Source organism: Haliotis asinina, chromosome 2 (assembly GCF_037392515.1).
Source record: "Haliotis asinina isolate JCU_RB_2024 chromosome 2, JCU_Hal_asi_v2, whole genome shotgun sequence".
NCBI classification, from domain to species: Eukaryota; Metazoa; Mollusca; class Gastropoda; order Lepetellida; family Haliotidae; genus Haliotis; species Haliotis asinina.
This window is the reverse complement of record NC_090281.1, coordinates 76,864,217-76,873,191: the sequence shown is the minus strand read 5'-3', so window position 1 is coordinate 76,873,191 and position 8,975 is coordinate 76,864,217.

The window sequence follows — 8,975 nt, the reverse complement described above, 5'->3', positions numbered from 1 at the left end:
TGTATCAGATAAACATATATTTAATCAGATGAAAAGTATTTTTATTGTGAGAGTAGGAGAGCGAAGAGGGCAATGCTTGACCTAATCATCTACCTGTGCTCAGATAACATAACATAACATAACATAACATAACAAGATAACATAATATTCATGCCTGTAAGACACAAGACATCCAAACAGTGTTGAAATGTCATTTGGGTAGCTATGTCTTATACTCGTGTGTACAGAGATATATATGTATGCAAGATTCCTCTGTATCGGCTTTCAGGAATTTGTTGTCAAAGAGACTAGGATACCTACATGGAACTGAACTTTCTGACGCTCACAAGAAAGTGGATTGATTCATAAACACATGCTTTTACTATTCCTTTTCTGGATATGAATTAAGATTATGGAAATGTTTTCACTTGTCCAAATAAAATTTCCCTAAGATACGGAATGGTAAAAAGGCAACTGTAAACATATTGCTGTGTCTCACAAATATTTGAACGACGGTTGAGGGCAATGCGATCTTTACACCCTGTTTATGCTGCCTCTGTTCTGATCGAAGTCGAAGTAGCTGTGCACGATATTGCCAGCGTGGCCACGAGCAAAATGGATGACTGCTTTTACAGATAGTCCCTACATTAGGGATCTCATAGGTCTGTGTTAAATACACTATCAGTCGTTTGTCTTCATTTAGTGTAAAAAGACAAGATAATTCAACAAAACTGCATTTTATCCACGAAAGTTCCTCCTGACTCTAGGGGAGAAATGGCCGTAAGAGACTCTGAATTGTGCCGGCTAATGTGATTGCTGTAGACATTTGCTTCTGTACTGCGACCGCGTCTACCTAAATCTAGAGAGGAGAATGTGGTAAGAGACTTGAGTATTGCATCGAGAGAACCGTTTGTGGACCTCGTGGTGGTCTCTCTGTAGGAATGTGCTCGTCATGCATGGTGTTTCCAGGATAGTAAATTGTTATCGTTTTCGTCACACTTGCTTATCCATCATATGTCACGTTTGGTTGATTTGACATCGCAGTTGTTTACACTGGAAGATACTGAACATATAATGGGACCTCGTTCTCAGTGACAGCAGATAAAAATATTTCCGTTAAATAAATACACCATCAGTCGTTTTTCATCATTCATTGTAAAAAGACAGGGTAATTCAACAAATTTGCATTATATCCACGAATAATGTTCCTGCTGGCTCGATGGAAGAGATGGCCGTACGAGACAAAGAGTTGTGTGGTCTAATGTGATTGTTGTAGAGACAGTTGAAGCTGTACTGGGCTCACGTCTATATGTATTGACAGAGGAGAATATCAGACGCATGAGTATTGTAACAAGGAATCCGACTGGGAACAGCTGTGGGCCTACATTGAGAAACATAACTGTGAAGCATGGTGTTTCCAGAAAAGTGTTTTCGGGAAATTGATCACATTTTCGCCAGTCTTTTTCCATCGCGTTAACTCAATAGTAGTTAATCTGAAGTTTACTCTTTGGGAATAGATGTAAAATATAGTGTTGCTTGACATCATACATAAATGCTGCGCTTTATCATAACTAAAAGTATACATATAAACAGATCTATTTAGCAACTCATTAGAATGATGTTTATTAATGAATTTAATTTAAACCACAATATATGCAGCCCCTTTCTTATGTTTGCTGCCATAAATACATTAACTAAGTGTATTAAAGAATTAAGTCCACTCCCACTTCCCCCTTGCTCGCACCCCACTACCCCATTACTCCCACCCCCACCCTCACAGTCTGACATTGTGCTTTTATCATACATTACAAGTGTCGCGAAGTAAAATACATGGGTGAAATTAGATCGTCATCGGCGTGTTTGGAAATTCGCAATAATAGACCCTCCAGCTATCCAAGACCCGTGAAGGTCCGGGGTAGGCTATGTCCTCAGCAACCTATGTTTGCCATAAAAGGCGACTATGCGTGTCGTAAGAGGCGACTAATGGGATCAGGTGACTGACGTGATTGACACATGCCACCGGTTTCCAGTTCGCAAATCGCTGCTCATGCTGTTGATCACTGGATTGGAATATTGCTGAGTGCGGCGTAAAACTAAACTCACCCACTCACTCTATCCACACATTCTATCAGGCGTTCTATCAATATAACTCGAGCGATTTCGCGGATGAAAACCGTAATGTATTAAAGGCAAGCTGAACAAAAAAATCTAGAAACAACAGAGCCCTTTAACGACGTAATAAGATTGTAAACTTGAACTACTGCACTAAAGTATAGAGAGACAAACGACCTCATCTTAGCATTTCATTGATGACTACTCCACATGCATTTGTTAAATCACATTCGGTTTTTTTTCCTTGTCGCATTGAAAATGATAAACTTCACTTTACTTGAAGGATTTCGACAGACGCCCTGGAGTATCAGTTATTTATCGTCACAGCAAGGAACACGCCATGCAGATTACACGGGGACGAAAACACTTGTAACGGAAATTGTTGTTTTAAAAGGAAATCAATCATGTTGTTTTGCTCCTCTATGGTTAAGTTCACGATCACGTGGTAGTCAATAACTGTTTCAAGTTCAGTGTTGAGTTGTTTTCCTCTTTTCCTTTTTATTCTTTATGTCAATGGGTTAAATGGAATGGTTACAAAGTATCTGGTGGAGCAGTCTATTAAGTTTTCACGTTAAACAGTGACATCCCCTTGTTCCTATGACAGTCTGTCTGATGGTATGTCAAGTCATGTTAGGACGTTACAATGCTCTGTTCCGCATAGGCATGGAATGGTTGTGAGTGGATGTGAGACGAACGCAACTGGGCTAGTTGAGTTAGTCTGCGGCTTCGACAGTAAGTCTCTGGATACGAGAATGATTAGACTATGTAATCTATACAATTCGGGTTTGGAATGTAATGAAGTGACGACCCGAACCTCGTTTCATGTTTTAAAGAGCATGGGGCAGATGGATATGCACCTAGGTAATTCAAAAGAATATATGAATAAGAGACTGAGATGAATATTATGAATAGCCTATTGTGTATAGCGTTAGATGAATGAGAGGGTGAGACGAATGGGGTCTGTGAAGTATATCATTATATGAACGAGAAGGTGAGACGAATGCGGCCTATAGAATATATCATTATATTAATGAGAGGGTGAGAGAAATGCGGCCAATACAATATATCATTATATGAATGAGAAGTTGAGACGATTGCTGTCTGTAAAATATCGCACAGCTTAAAATCTATATCGTTATATCAATGAGTAGGTGAGACCAGTGGGGTTATAGTATGTATCGCTATATAAATAATGTGAGACTCATACAGTTTATAATATCCATCATGGTATGGATGAGTAGGTACAAGCAATGCTGCCTGTAATACCTTTCTTTATATGAATGGGTGGGTGAGACTTATAATGTACTCGAAGAACTTAATTAAGCACTCCCTGTGCTTAATTTGGAATGATACGTTTTAATCTGTTTTCTTCTGACCCCTATGATTCGTAACAAATACATAATGTTTGGAATCCATGTTGCTTTTATGATGAGGAAAAACAACAAACACTGATTTTCATACAAAACCATGTCTGCACAAGTACAGGTCTGGAATGTTTGATGTTGAATTTATTGATGAAAGTGAACTTTCAAAATGACATTTTGCGTGTCTTACACGATTTAAGGTGAATACCGAGCCTAGCCTTCATGTGACTGTACGACAGCGAACACTCTCCTTCTCATACCCCCTGCCAACCCCCTGATCCTCTGAGGGGCATTTTACGGCATTCCTCGTGTAAAGCAGCTTCCATTTGGCTTGTTGCACACGATGACCAGTCATGTCCCAGATATGTTCGAAAGGGTTAAAATAGGGGTCAAATAATATGCCACAAAACATCGAGTAGTTGACTGATTGATGTGTCTGCGATAACATCAAAATGAGATCAAATGACCTTGTCGATTTGTTTCTGTATTCATGAGGTTGTACTTACGTCTCTGATTAGCTCAAGTGGTCGCTGTTTAGGGGGCTGGTAGAAGTAATAAAAATGCTTATCTATTATTTACTTGTGCTACAATTGGCGGCTTTGTGAACTTGCAATTTTGTCTATGTTTTACATCTGGAATTGACTGACGTCTGAAGCTCAAGGACATGTTCCACTGTGTGATGTATGTTTCAGAACATATTTCATTATGTTGTCTTCAGTTGCCTTATTCGAAGTATAAAGCTGAAAGTCAAGGTTGTCTGTGTTTTATGCAATATCCCCGTGGCACTTATCTCTGACGTGCGAGTCGTCCTCTGCACTATGTTGAATTCGCCCTCTTAGTTGCGTTTGTTCTGTAGCCGCTGCTATCTCATATTTGATGGCATTTTTCGATTGTACAATGGCAACTAAATCAACACTTGGATGCCGCTACCTTCATATGTCGACAGACGATAATAGCCGGTAATCATTTCGTCCCGCAGAAACAGAAAATATATCTTTCATCTTTCCCTGAACAATGTAATCGTCACTGCTAATCTGTGATATCATTCCCTACTCAAGTCATCATCTTCTTTAAAGCTAGTGTGTGTTCAGGCTGTGACTAACAACGTGGTTAATAACAACCCCTGTCGAGAGAATTTCATACTTTCTGGGCAATAGAAATTACAGTGATCCACAGCTTTGTGAGGAGAAAAAGATTACACAATGCATATTTGGAGTTTGTTCTTGAAATGTGTAAGTACAAACTGACAATGGACGTTTTCATGACACAACGCACGTTTTTCAAGGCACAAAGGATATCCACAAGAAATACATACATTTCTGAGCCGGTTAGCGCATTGTATATCTTATGAAACTATGACACCCTGTCAAAACTATATTACAAATCTAGATAGCACATCCATTATACCATCTGTCACCTTTAATACTGTCTACCATCTACCAGATATGCCGTCCACAAACTAACCACAATCTGCTCTTGTTTTTAAAGGTGAGTCTGTGCTATCAAAATAGTACCTTCCTGAGGAAGGCGTTCAAAGCGTATTTACTACATGGATACGTCGTCGATAAATCTGGCATTTGGGCCGTAAAACTTAACTTATAACCTGACATGCTTTTTACTGTTTAGTGCTCCCAGTGACATGTCTTTATGCAACAGTTCGGGATGAACAGTACACAATGTAACTTGGCAAAACTATATCCAGTATGGTTCCAACGGCTTTACGTTGCACGTCCAACATTTTTGTTGACATCATTATCTGGGACTGCCTGTACGTTGTTTTCTTAAAGGAAACAAACTTCCAGCACCCATACCAGATCCCCACAAAAATCAAGTCGAGAGATCGTAAAACACACTATGTCTTGGTTCATCACTATTTTTTCATGTTATGTAACTCTTTAGGCTGACAATAGGTAACCTCCAGGAACCCTGGATCTATATTCAGTGCAGGAATCGCCCACGAATCAGATGACCTTTCAAGCATCGCGCTATTTTTCAATAATAAACTGATCTCTTTAGACATCTTTCTGTACGGCTCATCCACGCAGCATCAACCATTAGCACCCTTCTAATAGTTTGTGTGATGGCCGGTGTGATTGTTGTGTATGCCACCATGGTGGTGATGATAACTGTAAACGCATAGGTCACATGAAAACAAAATAATCCATGACAGACAGGTGCATATTTCATAAACACACAGAAAGGACTACCAATACTTAACCAACAGTATAGCAAGGATAAAAGAAGCTGAGAATATACTGAGCTGTAATTTATGTCAGAAAACTTATATCTCAGGATCCATAGGTTAAGTTTTGTTTTTTCACCAGGTCTAATGACCTGTCTGTTCGGATGTCGTTTTCAGTATCAGAGTATATGAGGATAGCCTGTACAACATATGATAGAACAGATCAATTCTGATATTTGCTATTGATACACCTTTTTCAATGTGATCTCATGCCTTCTGTACGAAACTACAATGGTCAACGCTGCCTCGTGTTGTATTTTATTGGCATGAGAGAGAATCATGTATCATATATCATGTATCATGTATCATGTATCATGTATCATGTATATGCTCACCCGGGCTGTGTAGGAAGGGTGAACACATAATCCCCCAGACTTTGTTCTTGACATAATTGGCACAGACAAAAAGTATTACTCACCAGAATAATTGAAGGTAGTATTTTCTCTCTGTATTACTGCATACAACAGTGTCTATGAAAGATAGCATCTAATATACAAACGTTTTAACGTTCAGGATAGAGGATTGAGGCTTGTATTTTGCAATCTGACTATAACCGATGTAACTGTCTGCAACCACCCCATACCATTGTAAAGGAGAACTGATACATTGTGCTGTCAATATTATATACAAAGCTTTTCATCAAAGCAAATGGTTTGTCAGTAATCATAGTTGTGCTTTTATTGCTATTCTTTAAAAATCTCTTGTATCTGAATGGGATATTTAATCCTGCTGTTGACATGAAAGTTCCTTCACACCACTGGGAATTAAATGTTGTGTGTCTGTATTAGTGAACTGCAGACGGGAGCCGTACAGAGCAAGTGGTTGTCAAACGAACCCGAGTTGTGTTTCTGATTATGATTTACTATTTTCCTGTTGTTTACAGTGAGATGTTAAATGCAAGCTGTCTTTAATCCCTCAACTCCTACATGTCAAAGTCTCAGTTAAAAGTAGGAAGTTCGAACTCAATCAGATGTAATTCAACTAATGACCAGTAATAATTATAAGGACACTGCTTTCCATTGAGGTGGGGAAATGACCAGGCAATAATATTCTTAGGTGGGTATTGTCCAAGTGGGGAATTGTCGTCCTACACCCCTCCTCCCAGAATGGACACAAAGGCCAAGTGTATGTTCTTGTAAGGGCAGCTGCATAACTAACAGATGTCGTAAAATCAAGGAGTAAAACGTTGTACAAAGTGTCACGCAATCACAACTAACGTATGTCAAAATAAAGTTTAGTACTAGTGCTATCTTCGTCGTTACCTGTGGTAAAAGATATGTGAATATTGTAATAAATGTACCTGTAACTGGAAACTTATACTTGAGTAAAATGCTTATTATTATTCCCACAGATAAATAAATGTTTCTACCAACTGAATTGGAAATTGACAATTGAATTGAGACTACGACTGCAGTTTCTACTAGTAGGATCGGAGAATCAACCAGCATATTCACTCCAATCGCAATCTCTACTGGTAGAGACTCCGAGTGCAATTTCTAATGGTAGCATGTGTGTGTGTGTGTGTGTGTGTGTGTGTGTGTGTGTGTGTGTGTGTGTATGTGTGTGTGTGCGTGAGCGTGTGTGTGTATGTATATATATTACCATATAATATATATATAACTCGAATGGCATTAACAACTTATTAAGTACGACTCTGAAGAAACCATGTACATGACTATCATACACGAAACACATGACAACTTCATTTACACAGCATTTGATATTTGTCTCCACTTTTTCTAATCACTGGTCAGAATTCTGTAAGATACAATTCCCTACATTCGTTCGAGTATTTTTTTCAGGTGAACATCTCATGTGCATTTATTGATGTTTATTACGGGTTCAGTCGATGGGACAGGATACGCTGACATGGACCAGCACTACTTTAGTTTGACTCAACTCATTGTTGGTAAATCATATACTCTTAAATCATATACTCGTGATATACGCGGAAATCAAACTTTCTTATAGAGGGGGTTTTGTCTTACGATTATGCATATGTTAGTAGCCTCTCAGCAGCAGTCCAGTCTCGTGTGTTGCACGTCACATTCCCAGATATGAAAGAAAATTGCACGGCTACTTCGTACCATGGTATGCGAAAGGACACCTGATCGCAGTGACAGGACATCTAAGAGTAAAATAAAAAAACAAACACCGCTGACACTGACCGTGTAAAATAACTGATGTGACCTTGCAAAATGACTGTACATTTGTCAGTGAAGAATCCACGTGGGAATGAAGAGGTAAAATACACACAGACTGGTTTTGGTATTGCAAATATGTCACGTGTCAGGAATCGTAGCTTCAGCCCCATCATACCCCCCCCCCCCCCCCCCCACACACACACACACACCCTCCTTTCACAAACTATTCGACATATCAATAATCCATCCTCTAATAATACACTGCTAAAATAAACTACTCAAGCAGTAGTATTGCGTTGTAAAAAGCATCAGGTCATTCTTAAACTTTCGGCATCTAGAACCTTTTCATCTTCCAACACTTGTCTACTTCTTTAAATCAGTTCTTGCAATCGTGTTACTTGATCTGGTGATGTGGCGTTTGGCAGTATCACTGACGTAGTCACAGAATTTAACATTATCGGGTAAAAGCATCATTGTTATGAGAATACAATGGTTGTATGGCTGTTTTACAAAGTGAAACATTTGTTTGAATTGCAAACAAAGATATAACCTGACACAGAGCAATGGCAGCCCCTACTGCGTAATGGAAATTAGAACACGAAACAGATGTTTCTATTCTTTAAAGGCATCATTTCATGAATTTATTATGAAAGAGAGCTCAGACAATCGATGGCCGTGCGCACTTCCACAGGAATTGGATTTCAACACGTTGCTGATCCGACTTGTTGCCGCTACACAAGGCACTTAGTTGAGTTCCAGTAACATCTAGTGCTCTTGGTGTGTGTCTCTCAAGTAGTGTTACCATCAAGTTGTGTCTGGAGACACGGCTACATTGCATAATACACTTTAAGTGAGAAAACATTGATTGATCTGGATATATGCATAGAACAGAATGAATATTTTGTCATGATCCAACAGTTGTTAACCATGATCCCATCAGCCTTTTTTCCTTAAAGCGTAGTTCCTGTTATATTTGGCGTTTATCGAAGACTTCCTAACGTTCGTGATGTGGACATTCTACCAATGAATCATATGTATGTGATCATTAAATGTATTTAAATATGACCTTGCAATGAAAATCTGTCTTAAGCAATACATTGATGTCACTCAACTTAAACACGACTTGAACCTCGA